The sequence below is a fragment of the Anomaloglossus baeobatrachus genome, chromosome 4, assembly GCF_048569485.1.
Source record: "Anomaloglossus baeobatrachus isolate aAnoBae1 chromosome 4, aAnoBae1.hap1, whole genome shotgun sequence".
NCBI classification, from domain to species: Eukaryota; Metazoa; Chordata; class Amphibia; order Anura; family Aromobatidae; genus Anomaloglossus; species Anomaloglossus baeobatrachus.
The window spans coordinates 80,204,521-80,225,323 of NC_134356.1; the positions used below are offsets into that span (position 1 = coordinate 80,204,521).

General features: G+C 46.4%; 1 protein-coding gene and 1 long non-coding RNA gene across 5 annotated transcripts in view; one reads left to right on the top strand and one right to left on the bottom strand.

Annotated features, from left to right (window-relative positions):
* ATP10B (ATPase phospholipid transporting 10B (putative)) overlaps positions 1–20,803 on the bottom strand; it is a 739,295-nt gene that overhangs the window by 545,364 nt on the left and 173,128 nt on the right. The window contains exon 1 of one of the 4 annotated variants that reach the window (XM_075344440.1): positions 6,682–6,787. The exons of 2 other annotated variants lie outside the window; for them this stretch is intronic. The gene's annotated coding sequence lies outside the window, so the exon portion shown is untranslated. Of the gene's footprint in view, positions 1–6,681; positions 6,788–20,803 lie in introns of those variants that run through there. One more of the 4 variants, XM_075344441.1, reaches the window with a different exon arrangement.
* On the top strand, positions 5,897–12,024 carry LOC142303226 (uncharacterized). Its single transcript, XR_012753001.1, has 3 exons — positions 5,897–6,119; positions 7,699–7,868; positions 10,296–12,024. It is a non-coding gene; the product is annotated as an uncharacterized LOC142303226 (long non-coding RNA).

The following is a 20,803-nucleotide window of genomic DNA, read 5'->3' on the forward strand; positions in this document are numbered from 1 at the left end:
CATATTCAATGAGCGGTCCCTGAAGCAAGTGACAGCAGCATCAAAGACAGTATTGCTGGAGACAAGTGACTATAGAAAATCATTTTATTTCAAAGACACGTTTTCTCCAGTAGGTGACACATGGATCACACCACTGTGTGGTCCGTGTGACATCAGTGGTGCTGGAGAAAAATGGACTTGTCAACATGTGGAACACATAGACACGTGTCCATGAGGAATCACTGAAGTGTGCACAGACCCATTGATTTTAATGGGTCCGTGTATGTACGCGATTCTTGTACGTATAAAAACGGCGACATACATACCGTAATCACTGACGTGTGAAGAGGACCTTATATAGTGCTGGGCAGTTTACGTCATCGAACTGTGGGTGATACCAACAGACTTAACTAGCATGGTGCTCTACATGCAACTGTGTGATTGGCACCTTACACAAGGCTTATCCTTGTGCACCTAATACTAAATATCCACCCACTGACGGATGGGTGACGTGTTTGTACTTCGGATTGTTGTCTTGCTGCATGACTCACACTTGACTGTCCTGACATTTTCCTTTAGGATTTGTTGCCAAGTGTCAGAATTCATTGCTCCATCACTAACAGCGAGCCATCCTGGCCCAGTTGCAGCAAATCGGGTCCAAACCAAGATGTTTATATGTTGTAATGCATTGTTTTTAATTATCTAAAATAGAACACTTGTCATTTAAACCAAAAAGCTCTGTTTTGGTCTCATCCTTTCACAAAATATTGTTCCAACAGCCTTTGGATTTGTCAAGGTTAAATTCCGCAAACTGCAGACAAGCAACAATGTTCTTAATGAAGAGCAATGGTTTCCTTGTAGTTAATCCTGCCATACACACCATTGTTGCTCAGTATCCTCCTATAGTGGTCGTGAATATTAAAATTAGCGAATGTTAGAGGGGCCTTTAGTTGCTGAAAGGCTGCCTTTGGTTCCTTAGTAATTATATGTCTTCAAGGGCTTTTTTTGGTCAACCACTCCTTGGAACGGCAATAATTGTCTTGAATTTCCTCCATTTGTGCACAATCTGTCTGACTATATATTGGTGGAGACCAAACTCTTTAGAGATGGGTTTGTAACGTTTTCCAGCCTGAGGAGTATCAACAACTTTTCTTATGAGGTCCTTAGAAATATTTCCACAAATGAGAAACAGACTGATAGTCTACTGTTTGTTCAATAAAGCAGATGGCTCACATGTGTTCGTGCAACATTTGGTGATCGCTGCCGTAGCGAACATTATCGCTGCGGCAGCGTCACACGCACATACCTTTTAAGCGACGTCGCTGTGACCGCCGAACAATCCCTCCTTCAAGGGGGAGGTGCATTCGGCGTCATAGCGACGTCACTGCAGCATCACTAAGCGGCCGCCCAATAGCAGAGGAGGGGCGGAGATGAGCGGCAGGAACATGCCGCCCACCCTCTTCCTTCCTCATTGCCGGTTGACGCAGGTAAGGAGATGGTCGTCGTTCCTGCGGTGTCACACATAGCGATGTGTGACGCAGCAGGAACAATGAATAACCAGCGGCATGCACCACCAACGATATTATGAAAAGGAGCGATGTGTCAACAATCAACGATTTTTGACGTTTTTGCGATCGTTGATCGTCGCTTCTTGGTGTCACACGCTGCGATGTCGCAAACAGCGCCGGATGTGCGTCACAAACACCGTGACCCCGACGATATATCATTAGCGATGTCGCAGCATGTATAGCACCCTTTAAGCGGGCTTTACACGCAGCAATATCTCAAGCGACATCGCTAGCGAGCGTACCCGCCCCGTCGGTTGTGCGTCACGGGCAAATCGCTGCCCATGGCGCCCCAACATCGCTAACACCAGTCACACTATACTTACCTGCCTAGCGACGTCGCTGTGGCCGGCGAACCGCCTCCTAAGGGGGCGGTTCGTGCGGCGTCACAGCGGCGTCACTAAGCGGCCGCCCAATAGAAGCGGAGTGGCGGAGAGGAGCGGGACGAACATCCTGCCCACCTCCTTCCTTCCTCATTGGAAGGTACGATGTTGTTCCTCATTCCTGCGGTGTTACACGTAGCGATGTGTGCTGACGCAGGAAAGACGAACAACATTGTACCTGCAACAGCAACGATAATCGGGATAGGATCGACTGGACAACGATCAACGATATGGTATTTTTGATCATTAAAGGTCGTTCCTGCAGTGTCACACGCAATTGTGTCGCTAAAGAGGCCGGATGTGTGTCACGAATTCCGTGACCCCAACGACATCTCGTTTAGCGATGTCGTTATGTGTAAACCCTGACAACCAAGGGAAAAGGGTGCACCGCCAAGAGTAATTATGTTGTATATTAAGACAAGTGCTCACCCGTGTGGTAAGGGAACTATGAAGCAAGAAGAAAAAGCGTACCGCACATAATGGGGAGCACAGCAACAATAAATGGTAAAGGGCAACCTTTATTTGTAGCAAAAAGTTAAAAGACATTAGAAATACAAAAAACACACCTAATAGCACGGTATGCACACCACCCAGCTCCACAGCAATATTGTCTTACAAATAATGAATATAAGCATTAATGACATGTGGCAAGAGTGTGCGTGTAAACCCCGCTTAACTATGGGCAAATCAACAATGAAGTCACTGGACAAGGTCCTCAAATCGAAGAACATTTCATTGGTGATTAACACATGGCTGGTACATAGTTTGGTCTTTTCTATTGTCACATATGGATGCAAAATCTCGATGAAGAAACAAGGCAGAAGAAGAATCAAACACCCTCAAAATATGGGACTAGGGAAGGATGTTATTAATACCACAGAACGCAAGAAGAACAAACAGATCACTTTTACAACAAATCAAGTAAGATATTTCTCTCAAAGCAAGGATCACCAAGCTACAACTTGCCTGCTTTGGATACATTATACGATGAGAGCAATCACTGGAGAAGGACATCATAGTTGGCAGAATAGAAGGAAGAAAGTAAATGGGGTGACTAGAAACCCGATGGCTTGATAGTATCACAATACCAGTGGAGAAGACTCTGATGGACCTGTCTAGGCTTGCACAAGATTGATCTTCTTTCAGGTTGTTCAGCTCGATATTGAACTATGGCGACTTGATGGATAAAAAACATAATAATAATAATAAAAAAAAAAATAAGATGAAATCAATCTTATTTTAACAAAATCAAACAGCATGAACATAGGTCCTAACTATGGAAAGGATATCCAGGATTGAAAGTTAACAAGGATATCTGCAACATCCTTTAGAGGTCTTTTGATCAAGAGCAACAAGTCGTAAATAATAAAAATTAATAAGGCCGCGAAAAGAAGCTCTGGATTAGAAAAATTTCTGATCTGTGACTTGGAGTGTTTGGACATTAATAAACCAACACAACAGAACCAATGATGTCCTCTGCTTGGGCAGTTAGACTTCAGTCATATCATAATATATATTATATTATACATATACACATTATATTATATATATATATATATATATATATATATATATATATATATATATATATATATACACACACACATACACACACACACATTAATATATACATTAATATATATATATACATTATATATATATTATATACACATACATGTGACCAGGGGTCACAGGTCATTGCACCACCACACCCTACATCCCAGTCAGGAACACCAAAGCTAACCTAAAATCCTTGTTGCCTTCCTCCAGGGGCTGATGTTCACACCAGGGGGTGGGCCAGGCGGTTGGCTCCGCCCACCGAGGAGGACACAGCTCTGGAGGCGGGAGAAACCAGGCAGTCCAGTGAGGGACATGAAGGAGTAAACAACAGAGTTTAGCCCAGGCAGGGCTTGAGTGAGGAGTAAACAAGTGGAAGTGAAGGAAGTAAAGTGGTAAAGGAGGAAAGCAAGAGTGGTGACAGAAAGAAAGCCTGAAGTAGTCCAGCTGTGTGCAGGACAGGGTCAGCAAGGTCAGCAACGACGGTGACTGTCCAGAGGGGTGACTGTTCGGGAGTTCCTGGAAGGACCGCGGACGGGTAGTGACCCGGCGGTCTGGAGCAGCGTGCAAAGGACAGTCAGCACCAGGGCAGGGGCCTCTCGGACCCCGGCAAGGCTAGGAGTCGCCATAATTTGCCGAATCCGTCAGTGAAGGGGACGTAGATCCCCAACAACCAAGTCCCGATTGAAGACAACAGTCCAACCAGTAAGGAGGAACACCGCCACTGCCAAGGCACCAGTTCCTCAGGGCCAGCGTCTGCGGGCAAAGTAGAGCTCCTCCGGTCCAGCTTGAAGCCGGAGAGCGGGTTACCGGTGGGGACCCATCGCTACCAACTTAGAAACATCAGGTGCAGGTCAGAGGGACATCACCGTCACCTACTGGGAGAGCAAGTGCAGCCGTCCGTGGGAACAGTCTTTCCAGCCGTGTGGTTTACCGTAAAACTGTGTCAACGTCTCAGGCTGAGTGAGTACCACAGTGCCGCAAGGCACAGCGCTGCCCCCGCGTCCCTGCGCCCACCAGGCCCTGCATCTCCCATCTCATCACCGGGCCCCGGGATCACCAACCCCTACCCACGGAGGGGCAACGCAACACCTGGCTGCTCCGCATCACCATCCCCGGGATCCCTATATTGAGCAGCGGTGGTGAAATCACCACAACCGTGGGTGGCGTCACGGACAACAAACAATCCCCACACCCAACTAACCCCTTTCACTCACGGGCGAGGAGTGCCGCTCGAGAACCCCCGGGATCCGGCCCACAGCTCGAGCTACCACTGAGCAGCAACCGCCGGACCCGAGCAGAAGGGGGTGAGCGTAGTGTGCTGACACCCTCCTCCCCGCCCGCGACATATATACACACATATATATATACATATATACATATATATATACATATATACATATATATATACATATATACATATATATATACATATATACATATATATATACATATATACATATATATATACATATATACATATATATATACATATATACATATATATATACATATATATATACATATATATATATACATATATATATACATATCTATACATATCTATACATATCTATACATATCTATACATATCTATACATATCTATACATATCTATACATATCTATACATATCTATACATATCTATACATATCTATACATATCTATACACATACATATATATACACATACATATATATACACATACATATATATACACATACATATATATACACATACATATATATACACATACATATATATACACATACATATATATACACATACATATATATACACATACATATATATACACATACATACATATACACATACATACATATACACATACATACATATACACATACATACATATACACATACATACATATACACATACATACATATACACATACATACATATACACATACATACATATACACATACATACATATACACATACATACATATACACATACATATATATATATATATATATATATATATATATATATATATATATATATATATATATATATATATATATATATACACATACATACACACACACACACACACATATACACTGTATACATACACATATAATACATAGCGTCACACATCAAAGGTAGCTATCTTAACTGTCTAGAATGGCGGACGTTTCTACACTAGTGCAGATAATTGTATACGAATTATATCTGAACTTGAAGGAACTACTATGCATCTTCTATCTTTTCAAGGAACCCAAGTAACAGATGGCCTTGTTGCAAACAAAATTGTATTCAGTTGCTTAACTGTCAGGCAGCCATAGTTGTTATTGATTAGTGAACTTACAAACACATACAAAACCCTTCAGGTGATCAATCACAGAGCAGCTTTGAGAGAACCTACAAGAACCTCACAATGTGGGGCATCCCAGTATTTGACTGAGGGCCCCCTGACTGCTGTGCCCCGTGATAAGGGGTTAATCTGGTCGTCCCATGTAATTTCTCCCTCCTCCCTGTTTTGTTGCAGCCAATGGTTCTGTTCTCCTTCTCCTGCTTCCTCCCTTTATAAACCTCTTCCCGGCCTCTTCCGGTCTCTCCCCACTTTGTGGGACCCGGAGGCAGCTGTCCCCGCTGTGCACCTGGAGAGAGTGAGTACGGCAGTCGATCTAACCGCTGCCATCCCGGACTATCAGGAGGGATTGGGATGCATGGCTGCCATCCCTCATTGCTGGCCGGTGTCCCGTCCCTCCTGATTGTCAAACTCCTGTCCCTGCTCCCATCCATGCCAGCGGGAGGTCGGCGTGCTCGGCAGCCGGATCGCCTAAACCCCAGTGCACTGTTCCCATAGTGCCCCCCTCCTCAGTACCTGCCCCACCAAACCGACAGTTACCCAGCGCGGCAGCGCAGCGCGCGCACCCTTTCATTTACACAAAACACCCCCCCCAACCGCCCGCTCCCCCCACCCCCATACCCTCCCCCCATCTCCCTCCCTCTATGTACCTCCAGTCACGGAGGGCTGTAGCCTCGCCACCTTCCTCCCTTTAGTATATGAGCCGGCAGCTGTGCACTGGCCCTACCCCCTATTAACACTGAGCGGCTGCTGCTCTCCCTCTATGCAGGGAGCGCGGCGCTGCTATCTCTTTTTAACTGCCCGCACCCACGGGCTCCTCTCCTTGCAGTCCCAGCCCCCCCCCCCCTTCACTCTCTCACCTCTGGTGCTGTCTGCTCGGCACCCGTGCACTGTTCCTCCCTGGGTCACGTCACACTTCTGGCCCCGCCCACCCGCAGCCACCTGTATAGTTGATCCTGGAGTGTATGGGCTCCTTTCAGGTGGTGGGCGTGGCCTATCCAGTGTCACTTTCCCCCCCCCCCTCCCCTGCCTGCACACCCCACTCTACTGTGTCCCAAGATAGATATATATATATATATATCTATTTTATAGATAGAGAGATATATATATATATATATATATAATCTATTTTATATATTCCTACTGTAAGTGAGAAATGTATAAAAATATATAAGAAATAAAGAAATTAAAATATATAAAATTAAATAGGATATAAAATTAAAATATATATATATATATATATATATATATATATATATATATATATATATATATATATATATATATATATATATATATATATATATATATGAATAGGCTATGGACAGTGTGTATGTATGTATGTATATGTGTTTGTGGGCATGTATGTATGTATGTATGTATGTATGTGTATATATATATGTGTGTGTGTGTGTGTGTGTGTGTGTGTGTAACCCCCTCTGGAAACACCGCTCTGCAATTTGTACATGCCCCAATCATGTGGCAGCTTTCATCATTCCTGGAAGAGGCCCAAACATTTTGCACCTCACCCCCTTCGCAGAATTAGCAGCTGCATTAATTGTCCAGCATCAGTGCCTCATCCAGTGATGTCCCTACCCCACAGTCTCTGCCGGTGGCTGAGGCTATAATAATAAAGGCACCTGATGTCCCTGTCCCTGATGTTATGCCCCCACTCCATTATTAATCACTACCTGTGCTGTCTCCCGCTGGTATGGCCCCTTCTACCCCCCCCCCCCTTTTGATCTTGAGCATGCGGGTGCTGGATCCCCGACATGCCGTTACGGCTGTGGTACCCGCTCTGCACGACCCTGCTCCTAGGTATCTTTCACCGCTGGCCGGCCTGTAATAGCTGGAGCAGGCGTTTTGGTTTACCACAGGTTTTCACAAACGAGTCATCACCGAAGACATTCACTACGTCGTTCACCTTCATCATCTGAACGTCCTCTCGCTCCTCGGAATGTCCCCGCAGAAGGACGTCATAGGTCCCATCGCCGACCCTCCAGGCATCTGCGTGCCAGCCAGCCCCTCCTGGTTCCTCAAGACAGTGGTGAGTACCCTTATTCCAGGGCTTTGGGAGGGGAAATAAGACATGATTCCAGTTAAAAAGTTTTTGTTTTTTTTGTTTTTTTTTAAAAAAAAAAAAAGAAAAAATGGAGCATGGCATCATGGATTTGACCCCCGGATATTTCTTAGAGCTGCTGATTTACTAGGTTGCTAATTACAATGCGCACACGTTCATCTGCTTTTGAGGGGTTTGCCAACAAAGCTTCACGCCCGCTCCCCTACAGGGGCCTCAGTTTCCAACACCTACACTGGATCAGTTTCTGTTGTGACAGCCCTCTGTTACTTACCTAATTATTAGCCATTCCTTATTAAACAATTATTCACCATTCAGTATTAGTTGATATATATATATATATATATATATATATATGCTGTGTATATATATATAATATAATCTATATGTATCCGATCCCAACACATTTTGCAGGTTTGCTTCAGGAGCGTGCATTGTGTTTTACTGGTTCATCCACACCGCATCAGACACCGGGTATGCCTTTCGTGTTACCGGTTCATCCACACTGTCAGCATTAGACATCGGGTCTGCCTTTCATTTTACCAGTTCATTCACACTGTCACCAATTTTGATCGCTTTGCAGCAAGACATTAATTTATAACACTCTTCTTGGCTTTCTATTCCTCTTATTTTATTGAGCCATTTTAGACCTTTCCTTGAATGGTCATTAATTGCGTGACGGGATCTTTCTAAAATACACCGCTTGATGATTTAATGCTTGCCCAGTTTATTACTCACGTCATGTTCCTTCAGGTTTGGTCCAGCGTTCCCCTATTTAGAGTCGCACACTTTGTTATTGATTGTTTGTTTGTTTGTTGGTAATTAATTCACCCGTTGGGTGGGATTTCCCTTGTCGGTTTTTTCCTTTTCTCCTGATGTGGGGAATTTTCCCATGCCAGTCGCCCCTTTCCACAATGGGCCTTTGACCGTGATTGAGGTATAGTTCAATGGTAATTGTGCGGGTAACATACAGATCCCTGGTTCAGTCCCAGCGTTGACACTTTACATTTCCCCCATCACAATATCGTATAACGCTTTAGGGCCAGACGTCTGATGGTTTGATAGATTCCCTTTCATCCTTTAATTGCCTTACTTCAGGCTCTGGTTTGGGAATTGGTTTTTAAATATTTCGGGTCCTGTGCGTTAGGGCGTCTCGGGTATCCTAGAGTTTGGTTAATTCACCTTACATTTCTGTGTTTCCCACTAATACCACGCTTCAGATTTTGTTTTTGCTTTTGGTTCATTAACATGAGCACTGCCATTCTTAGACCATTTGTCATGGCTTCTCCTTTTACCCCTCTGTGTCATCACCCATCAGATTATGGTTCTTTAGTGTTTGGTGTCCAATTGGTCCTGGCCCCACTACGGTTTAGTTGGAGAAATAATTGTTTACGCTCCTTCTTGCTTTCATTATACTCTGGGAGCTTTGCCCCAATTCCAGAGCGGAGGGGATCCATTTCCACACCTTGTGCGAAGTGATGTGTATGGTCGATGATGCTGTGAGGTCTCCTGGGAGGTCTCTACAACATGGTAAGCTTATGGTAAAACATGGTGCAAGGATATTTGTAGGCACGGTTTTTCATATGTTCGCTATTATGTGTTTGCTTCCAAAACCAGTAAGGACTAAAAGATAAATAGCGTGGCGCAAAAAAAAAAAAAAAAAAAAAAGAGACTGTAGTTGCCCACTTCTTGTGAGTATGGTTAAACACCGTTGCGCTGGTCTTCTGAATACTGGGAGACTAGGGAGTCTTGATTACAGTTCGACTGGATAATACAATTTTTATTTTCCAAAACAAGTCCCAGTGGTCTTTGATACCGTAAATTTTTCGTTTGGACTTTTTTCATTTGGATTTCAAGGTCCAACAACCAAGCCTTCAGATATTTGTTCTTGAGTGCCTCGTTTTCTATCCTTGGACCAATTTTACTAGTCTATACTTACCTGCTCTTTTGCCGTCATCATGGGAAAAAGTAATAAAATTATTAGAATGGTCAAACTATAAAAAAAAAAAAAAAAAAAAAAAAAAAAAAAAAAAATATATATATATATAATATAATATATATAATATATATATATATATCTCTTACAAATATATATATCTCTTACAAATATATATATCTCTTACAAAATGGTAGAGGCGTACTTCTGATAGGTGTGGTAAGTGCACTGTTTTCTGCATACTAGGTGGTATGCAGGGTCCCGATCATAGGAGAAGTGGAATAATACACTTTTGTTTCCCAGTACCAGTCCTGATGATATTTGTTATGATACCATAACTTGTACAATTGGTCTTTTCAATTTGGATTCCAATGTCAAATCACCGAGCCTTCACATGCTGATTGTTTCCTCAGGTATATTAGACCGGTTTATTGCTTTGGTAACAATTTTCTCTTTTTCAGATGGTGTCAGATCCGTGCTATGGATTTTTGGCTGCTCACCATGAGCAGCCCGGAGAATGGAGAGCTTTGCAGGTGGAAGGCATCTGAGACAAGTTTTGGCAGGACCGATTTCCGATTTGCTGAAAGTTATGATCCCACTGAACGCCTTTCTACGTGTTTCTGTTTTTTCCATTTTGGGGACACCCTCTGCCTGTTCTGCGTAGATTTCACTATGATGAGTTCCAGGTTGCATTAGGATCTTATATCGGTTTAGTCAGGTCATTGCTTGTGATCTTCTATTGGTTTAGTCAGAGGTCATTCTTTGTGAGATAAGCCAGGACGGTTATTGATGGATTGTTGAGTACTCCATGCTGGAGTGCCACGTTTTGTTTTGTTTTTATGGTATACATTTAACATTGTTAAAGTTGAAATAGTCCTTTGATTTGCAGGTTGTTACTATGAGTTCCGCGTTGCTTTAGGAGCTTTTATTGGTTTAGCAGAGGTTATTCCTCGCAATGAATGCATGTTGGCTATTGGAGAATCGTTGGGTACACTTCAAGCTGGAGTGCCAAGTTTTATTTGCGGCGGACGATTCAGAGCTTCTGTTTCTCGCTGGTATACATTTAACATAACTTAGAGTGGATATATTTCTTTCGTTTGCAGGTTGGTATTGAGCATGCCTTATTTTCTGGGTGGGGGTCGGAGCACAGTTTGCTACTTTGCTCCTCCTTGGCGGTCAATTCAGCAACGTTGGTGGTTTTTGGTACAAAAGCAACCCGCGCCGGGAGTCCGGCTGCGGCGCAACGCTTTGTACTGGCTTACTGTGATTTATTACAGTACTTTTATTTTGATATTTTGGGCTGTGACCGACCACCATCCACTAAAAGATGAGATTTGGTTATTCAATCTCCAAATAAAAGAGTTCTGATTTTATATACCTGAGTCTGATTCTTCATTACATGGGACGATTGGTTGTGGGTTTGTTGGGGTCTCAGCAGTCTGTGGGGCATCCCAGTATTTGACTGAGGGCCCCCTGACTGCTGTGCCCCGTGATAAGGGGTTAATCTGGTCGTCCCATGTAATTTCTCCCTCCTCCCTGTTTTGTTGCAGCCAATGGTTCTGTTCTCCTTCTCCTGCTTCCTCCCTTTATAAACCTCTTCCCGGCCTCTTCCGGTCTCTCCCCACTTTGTGGGACCCGGAGGCAGCTGTCCCACCCTCCCTCCCTTTTTCAGTTTTGATGTGATGGTTTTGGTGCAAAAAGCTGACCTGCGCCGGGAGTCCGGCTGCTACACAATGATATGTATGAGTTTTGGCTTTCCTGCGCCGGGAGTCCGGCTGCTACACAATGATATGTACGAGTTTTGGCTTTCCTGCGCCGGGAGTCCGGCTGCTACACAATGATATGTACGAGTTTTGGCTTTCCTGCGCCGGGAGTCCGGCTGCTACACAATGATTTATACAAGTTTTGGATTTCATAATATCGTATGTAGTCACAGCAGCGGTCAATTCAGCAACGTTGGTGGTTTTTGGTACAAAAGCAACCCGCGCCGGGAGTCCGGCTGCGGCGCAACGCTTTGTACTGGCTTACTGTGATTTATTACAGTACTTTTATTTTGATATTTTGGGCTGTGACCGACCACCATCCACTAAAAGATGAGATTTGGTTATTCAATCTCCAAATAAAAGAGTTCTGATTTTATATACCTGAGTCTGATTCTTCATTACATGGGACGATTGGTTGTGGGTTTGTTGGGGTCTCAGCAGTCTTTGTCAGACGTGTTGAGAAGACTGCATTGGGCACGTTGTACAGTATACAGAGTCGTAATAATACTGCAATGCCTCCACAAAGGCCACTTTTATTCAGAAATGAGTAAAGGAGCATTCACACTTCGTATACATATATTATCATTCCATAGATCTATAACCTGATCTGGAAATGCCTACAGGATACAGCGCTTTGTCAAAAAGGCCCAAAGATCTGTACACAGCCGTACACCTGATATAATGGGAATAGGACAATCTCAAAGGAATTTACCAAATAATGAATGACAGCTGGGTCAAGAAGTTTAGTAAGACTTTATTTATGTTTCAGGTTTAAGATGTAAAAAGATGTAAAAAAAAAAAAAAAAAAAAAATGATGAGCATGCGCAGTGAAAAATAGAGGATTCCGCGGCTCAAAAAACGTTACATGCTGCGTTCCTTCCGCCCGGCGGACGCAACGCAGGTCCTTTTGGCACAATCCGTCATCCATACAAGTCTATGGGAAACAGCGGAATCCGTTAACGGATTCCGCTGTTTTCCAAAAGGGCGGATTGTGACGGAAGGAAAAAAATGCAAGTGTGAAAGTACCCTTATCTTTTCATGGGACAACACTGAAGATAAGACACTTTGATACTTTTGTTGCCAGCGGTTTAGACATTATTGGCTATGTGTTGAGTTTAGAGGGCATCAAATTTACACTGTTATACAAAGATGTACACTGACTACTGTACATTGTACAGTTAGGTCCAGAAATATTTGGACAGTGACACAAGTTTTGTTATTTTAGCTGTTTACAAAAACATGTTCAGAAATACAATTATATATATATAATATGGGCTGAAAGTGCACACTCCCAGCTGCAATATGAGAGTTTTCACATCCAAATCGGAGAAAGGGTTTAGGAATCATAGCTCTGTAATGCATAGCCTCCTCTTTTTCAAGGGACCAAAAGTAATTGGACAAGGGACTCTAAGGGCTGCAATTAACTCTGAAGGCGTCTCCCTCGTTAACCTGTAATCAATGAAGTAGTTAAAAGGTCTGGGGTTGATTACAGGTGTGTGGTTTTGCATTTGGAAGCTGTTGCTGTGACCAGACAACATGCGGTCTAAGGAACTCTCAATTGAGGTGAAGCAGAACATCCTGAGGCTGAAAAAAAAGAAAAAATCCATCAGAGAGATAGCAGACATGCTTGGAGTAGCAAAATCAACAGTCGGGTACATTCTGAGAAAAAAGGAATTTACTGGTGAGCTTGGGAACTCAAAAAGGCCTGGGCGTCCACGGATGACAACAGTGGTGGATGATCGCCGCATACTTTCTTTGGTGAAGAAGAACCCGTTCACAACATCAACTGAAGTCCAGAACACTCTCAGTGAAGTAGGTGTATCTGTCTCTAAGTCAACAGTAAAGAGATGACTCCATGAAAGTAAATACAAAGGGTTCACATCTAGATGCAAACCATTCATCAATTCCAAAAATAGACAGGCCAGAGTTAAATTTGCTGAAAAACACCTCATGAAGCCAGCTCAGTTCTGGAAAAGTATTCTATGGACAGATGAGACAAAGATCAACCTGTACCAGAATGATGGGAAGAAAAAAGTTTGGAGAAGAAAGGGAACGGCACATGATCCAAGGCACACCACATCCTCCGTAAAACATGGTGGAGGCAACGTGATGGCATGGGCATGCATGGCTTTTAATGGCGCTGGGTCACTTGTGTTTATTGATGACATAACAGCAGACAAGAGTAGCCGGATGAATTCTGAAGTGTACCGGGATATACTTTCAGCCCAGATTCAGCCAAATGCCGCAAAGTTGATCGGACGGTGCTTCATAGTACAGATGGACAATGACCCCAAGCATACTGCCAAAGCTGCCCAGGAGTTCATGAGTGCAAAAAAGTGGAACATTCTGCAATGGCCAAGTCAATCACCAGATCTTAACCCAATTGAGCATGCATTTCACTTGCTCAAATCCAGACTTAAGACGGAAAGACCCACAAACAAGCAAGACCTGAAGGCTGCGGCTGTAAAGGCCTGGCAAAGCATTAAGGACGAGAAAACCCAGCGTTTGGTGATGTCCATGGGTTCCAGACTTAAGCCAGCGATTGCCTCCAAAGGATTCGCAACAAAATATTGAAAATAAAAATATTTTGTTTGGGTTTGGTTTATTTGTCCAATTACTTTTGACCTCCTCAAATGGGGAGTGTTTGTAAAGAAATGTGTACAATTCCTACAATTTCTATCAGATATTTTTGTTCAAACCTTCAAATTAAACGTTACAATCTGCACTTGAATTCTGTTGTAGAGGTTTCATTTCAAATCCAATGTGGTGGCATGCAGAGCCCAACTCGCGAAAATTGTGTCACTGTCCAAATATTTCTGGACCTAACTGTATACATTGAATCATATCTTCAGTGTTATCTCATGAAAAGATTACTTACAAAAATATGAGATGTGTAGTCACTTGTGTGATATACTGAACATCTTTTTAGTATGCACAGTATATATTATATCAATTATTGTCAACTACCAAATTTTGAAAGAGTCCCTGTGCCTAGAGCGTGTGTAGGATTCTTATTTTGCCTCTGACATACATTAGTCATATATAGGACACATCTGCCACTGGCACACTAGACAAATGCCGCACACATACCGCTCCGATAGGACATGTCCACCATTCATACATATGTAGAATGTAAGGGCAGGGTCCGCTCCTCTCTGCACCACGCTGTCACTGTTCAGTGTAATTTAGATCAATATTTTGTATGTAACACTTTCTCAAAAAACAGCACCATGGAAACAATGGTGATCTATAAATAATTATTAGAAGCTAGGTCACTAACATACCAGACCTATGCCATACATACACACACACACCACATGTGACACATTCTCACACATGATGCTAGGTCACTCATAGTAGACGCCGGCCACACATACATATACATATGATGCTAGGTCACACAATACCAGACACATGTCATATATACACACACATTAGGTTAGGTCACTCATATTAGACACACATGCCATATACACACACATAATGCTAGGTTGCTAGGTCACTCATGCTAGACGCAGGCCACATATGTGACTGACCTAGCATCATATGTATATCAGACATGACACACACACACACACACACACACACACACACACACACACACACACATACACACGATGCTAGGTCACTAATACTAGACACACATGCCATACAGACACACAGACACACATGATGCTAGGTCACTCATACTAGACACACATGCTATACACACACATGCAGATACACATAATGCTAGTGTGGCGCCCCTGAGGCTTCCGTCGCCACAGGTCATTGCACCCCATCCAGCGGTGTGATGCCCCATTCTGGGAGAGGAAGAGAGTGAACTCCGGTCCCCTGGTAAATCCACACTACACCCATTGTTAGGTACATACTGGGACCAGGGAAAGTGGCAGTTACCCCATGCTGCATGCTGGGAGGGGCCGTAAGACCCATCCCTGCTCCTATAGGGTACAGCTTAGCAACTGGAGAGGTGGGAGGAGCCATCTGAGAGCAGACAAAGGGAGGAAGGTCAAGTTTAGTCAGTCTACCTCAGGGAGTGAGAGAGTGAGCATGTAGTTGGAGAAGAAGAACGAGAGAAAGGAGGGAGGAGGAGGCCTGCTGGAGGCAGGCAAGGAGGAGAAAAGAAAGAAAGAAGGAAAGAAAGCTCCAAGTCAGACAGGAGCAGAGAAACAGAAGGAGACGCTTCCTGGTGAAGATCCTGGGACCCAGAGGTCCAGGTGACACCACGTAGGAGACAGAAGGAGTCGCAGGGCCACGGGTAGTCTGTATAGCTGTCGGGGCAGTTTAGAGCTACGGTGGCCTGTTCCACAATAACATCGGTGGAGGGATCAAGCTGCGACAGGGGACGGTCCCTAGAGACTGGAGGAGTGCAAAATCATCTCCAAACAGTAAAAACCGAGGCCCAGGGAAGGTTGTAGACTCCCAGGGCCAGAACCCATAGCAGACTTCCAGAAAAGGGGTAATCAGCCGACAGGTGACCCCCCAGCCTGGAGGCTGTAGTGGAGGCCAAGCCAGGTCCATCCTAACAAAGGCAAGGCTAAGGAAGACAGCAGAAGAAAGAGACACTAAGAGAAGGGTACCGGCTTTTACTCTCTGAATCACCCAGAAACGGCGGAGGTCCCTGACAGTGGTCCCAGCAGTCCAAGGGTTCCTGCCGGCCTTGACAAGAACTGTGAGTAAAGAACTTGAACTGCACCCTTTAAGTTGCCTCTGTTATTTCATCTGCATAGACATCCACAAGCACCAACTGTGCCCCGGGCATTGCTCCACCTGTGGGGAGCAGTACCACCATTGCTGCCATAACACCATCCCGGAGGCCTCACACAGCAGCGGCGGCTTAATAGCCGCATACCACAGGTGGCGTCACGAACACAAACTTTATTCATCAAGCCACATATTTTACTGACACCCACCAGGGCCACGGAGCCGGGCCCAGCCACCACTGACTACCACCGGACTAGTCCGGCCCGGCACCGGGTGTCCCACAGCCCTGGGGTGGGCGAGTCAACTTTGGCGTCACGAACAGGATTTTGTGCCCGGTTTCACCGGGTACTGTGCGCCTGAAGAATCGTGAAATAGCCTGTGTTTACTGTGAGAAACTGCCGCCATTGAAGACACTGAGCGCGGGAAGAAGGGGGGCATGCAAGAAGAAAGGGCGCGAAGAGAAGCCCCGCCCCCTTGTTCAAGAAAAGAGCGCGAAGCGGTGCCCGCCATAGAAGGCGGAAGAAGAAGAAATGGCGACCAGATAAGCTGGCCGGCTGGCAGAGAGAGTCTAAATGCCAGACCAGCAGATAAAGAAAATGTACCTTATCGCAAACGGAGTGATGCCGGTCGTGATGGGCTGGGCGCCAGTCTGGCGCCAGATGCTAGTGCAGCCTCCGGCCCCGCCTCCGAGAAGGGAAAGGGAGCAGCCGAGTGGCGTGGTCGAGCACCCGAGCAGTGTTCCAGTCAGCATTCCCCAGGTCGGCAGCATGGCGGAGGAGCTGCAGCAAAGTGCACCAGGGACCGGAAGAATGGATCCTGAGCTGAACTTGCTCCGGGAGGAAATGAGAGTCCTGGCCCGGAGGCTGAGCAGCGTGGAAGTGGAAGCGGACCGGCAGAAAGAAACGCCGAGGGTGCCGGAGGATCTGGAGCGGTGGATGGATGCCGCGGAGCGGAAGCAGGGTGAGCAACCAGAAACCCCGACCAGTCCGGACCCAGGGTCCGCCACGCGCCCCCGCTTAGCCCCTTCACTGACCCCCTGGCCTTCCCAGCCTACCGCGCGGACGCCCGGTGGGGCACCGGGGGCCTGCCTGAGACCCCCACAGACGGAGCCTGGGGAGGTGAGGACCCCGAACAGCTAGCGGGCCCCCTACCGAGTCCCCCTGTGAGCCTCCTGGGAATGGCATCCCCGGAGTGAATTGGGACGCAGCGCCCATTGAAAGCGGGGGACTGCAGCGGCCGCTGCTTCCCAAGGAGACTCCCCTGGCCAACAAGCTGACGTGCCGGAGGCTGGTGGTAGAGTACCAGAGGGAGCGGGAACTCCGGGAGGAGAAACGGAGGGCCAGAGAAGCCGCTAATCTGGCCTCCAAAGAAGAGGTCAGGAAGGCCCTGAAGGGATCCGAGGGCCCAGTGCGACGGGGCCTAGTAGTGGACTTCCGACAGGCTGGTGGCTGGGGCTTCATCAGGGAGCCCGGTCTGGGCAAGGACGTGTTTGTGGCCCGAAGAGACATCGAGGAGCACCTGCCCAGAGGCCACCCAGGGAGAGACGCGAAGCTGGGTGATGTGGTAGAATACACACGGCTGATGGGGAACCGTGGGTGGTATGCGCTGCATGTGCGAATCCTGAGGGAAGAAGCGGCCCCAGAAGAACCAGAGTGGCGCCGCACGATGCAACCACGCAGCCTCTCCCCTAGCAGAAGCACTACTCCAAGGCAGACCCAGGCCACAGAACTGAGCAGAGGTCCTGCGACAGCCACTCAGGAGACGCAGACCAGGAACTCCATGGCCTACATGCTGCCCAGGGCCCTGCCAAAGAAGGACCCCAACAATGAAGAGTAAAGAAATAAGAAGCAGCTGAACTGTATATAGCCCCTGTTTGCCCCTCATTCTTTTTGAAGATGTCCCTTGTGTTCTGCCCCAATGTTCTTTTCGAAGATGACACCCTTTCCTGCTGTACTGCCCCTTATGCTTTTCGAAGATGTCACCCCCCATGTTTATGTGTACCGGGCCACTGAACTGGAATGTGGGCCCCGGTAAATGTGATGTCTTATGTGTCTTATGTAACCAGGCCATTGGACTTAGTGGCTGGTTGATTATGTACCATTGTTGTTTTAAAGGAAATGAACTGCCAGGCTACTGGACTTGTTGTAGCCGAAAATGTATATAGTTGCACCCGTTGTGCCCCCTACCAGAATTATGGGGGAAGTGCTCAAACTGTGCAATGAACTGAAAGTGCACACATAGTTTCTTTATAAGAAGTTTGCAACGTTAAAGTATTTGTGCCTCCCATAAAGGGAGAGAAATGTTAATTGTTTTATTGCTTTGCATAACAAAAATTTTGCAGTTTCTCCACATGTTTTTGTTGTTTTTCAGCCCGAGGACGTGCTGGGATTTGCTGTGGGGGAGTGTGGCGCCCCTGAGGCTTCCGTCGCCACAGGTCATTGCACCCCATCCAGCGGTGTGATGCCCCATTCTGGGAGAGGAAGAGAGTGAACTCCGGTCCCCTGGTAAATTCACACTACACCCATTGTTAGGTACATACTGGGACCAGGGAAAGTGGCAGTTACCCCCCCATGCTGCATGCTGGGAGGGGCCGTAAGACCCATCCCTGCTCCTATAGGGTACAGCTTAGCAACTGGTGAGGTGGGAGGAGCCATCTGAGAGCAGACAAAGGGAGGAAGGTCAAGTTTAGTCAGTCTACCTCAGGGAGTGAGAGAGTGAGCATGTAGTTGGAGAAGAAGAACGAGAGAAAGAAGGGAGGAGGAGGCCTGCTGGAGGCAGGCAAGGAGGAGAAAAGAAAGAAAGAAAGAAGGAAAGAAAGCTCCAAGTCAGACAGGAGCAGAGAAACAGAAGGAGACGCTTCCTGGTGAAGATCCTGGGACCCAGAGGTCCAGGTGACACCACGTAGGAGACAGAAGGAGTCGCAGGGCCACGGGTAGTCTGTATAGCTGTCGGGGCAGTTTAGAGCTACGGTGGCCTGTTCCACAATAACATCGGTGGAGGGATCAAGCTGCGACAGGGGACGGTCCCTAGAGACTGGAGGAGTGCAAAATCATCTCCAAACAGTAAAAACCGAGGCCCAGGGAAGGTTGTAGACTCCCAGGGCCAGAACCCATAGCAGACTTCCAGAAAAGGGGTAATCAGCCGACAGGTGACCCCCCAGCCTGGAGGCTGTAGTGGAGGCCAAGCCAGGTCCATCCTAACAAAGGCAAGGCTAAGGAAGACAGCAGAAGAAAGAGACACTAAGAGAAGGGTACCGGCTTTTACTCTCTGAATCACCCAGAAACGGCGGAGGTCCCTGACAGTGGTCCCAGCAGTCCAAGGGTTCCTGCCGGCCTTGACAAGAACTGTGAGTAAAGAACTTGAACTGCACCCTTGAAGTTGCCTCTGTTATTTCATCTGCATAGACATCCACAAGCACCAACTGTGCCCCGGGCATTGCTCCACCTGTGGGGAGCAGTACCACCATTGCTGCCATAACACCATCCCGGAGGCCTCACACAGCAGCGGCGGCTTAATAGCCGCATACCACAGGTGGCGTCACGAACACAAACTTTATTCATCAAGCCACATATTTTACTGACACCCACCAGGGCCACGGAGCCGGGCCCAGCCACCACTGACTACCACCGGACTAGTCCGGCCCGGCACCGGGTGTCCCACAGCCCTGGGGTGGGCGAGTCACTAGGTCACTCATAATAGACGCAGGCCACATATACATATGATGCTAGGTCAGTCACATATCAGACATGTCACATACACACACACACAATGCTAGATCACTCATACTAGACACATATGCTATACACACACATGCAGATACACATAATGCTAGGTCACTCATACTAGACACATGCTATACACATACACACAGCCACGCGTGATACTAGGTCACTTACATACCAGACACACAGACACCAAATATGACACATTCACACACATGATGCTAGGTCACTCATACTAGACCTATGACTCATACGCTAAATCAATCACATACGAGACACATGTCATATACACACTTACACACACATTATGCTAGGTTACTCATACAGACAAATGCCATACGCACATGATACCAAGTCACTCACATACCAGACACGTCATTTATACACACACGATGCTAGGTCACTCACATACCAGAGACATCAGACACACACACACCACATATGATCTTAGGTCACTCATTCTACACACGCCATACACACATGTACCGCCCCGTGCTCTGCTACAGCCGAGCCGCTCGGATCCGGGCTCGTTGGTGGGTAGCTCGAGCGCCTCTGGACCCGGGGTCACTTCGCTATGAAAGGGGATACTGGCGCTATGTAGGGGGGTGGTAGGTAGGTGTACGGCCGGAGCCGTGTTTGAGTTTGTGACGCCACCCACGGGATGTGGTGAAGGTGTAAACACCACCGCTGCAGTTACGGGGCACCCAGGGAGATGGTTATGCAGCAAGATGTTAACCCCTCCGTGGGCAGGGATGATGGCCCAGGGACCCATTGGGGAGA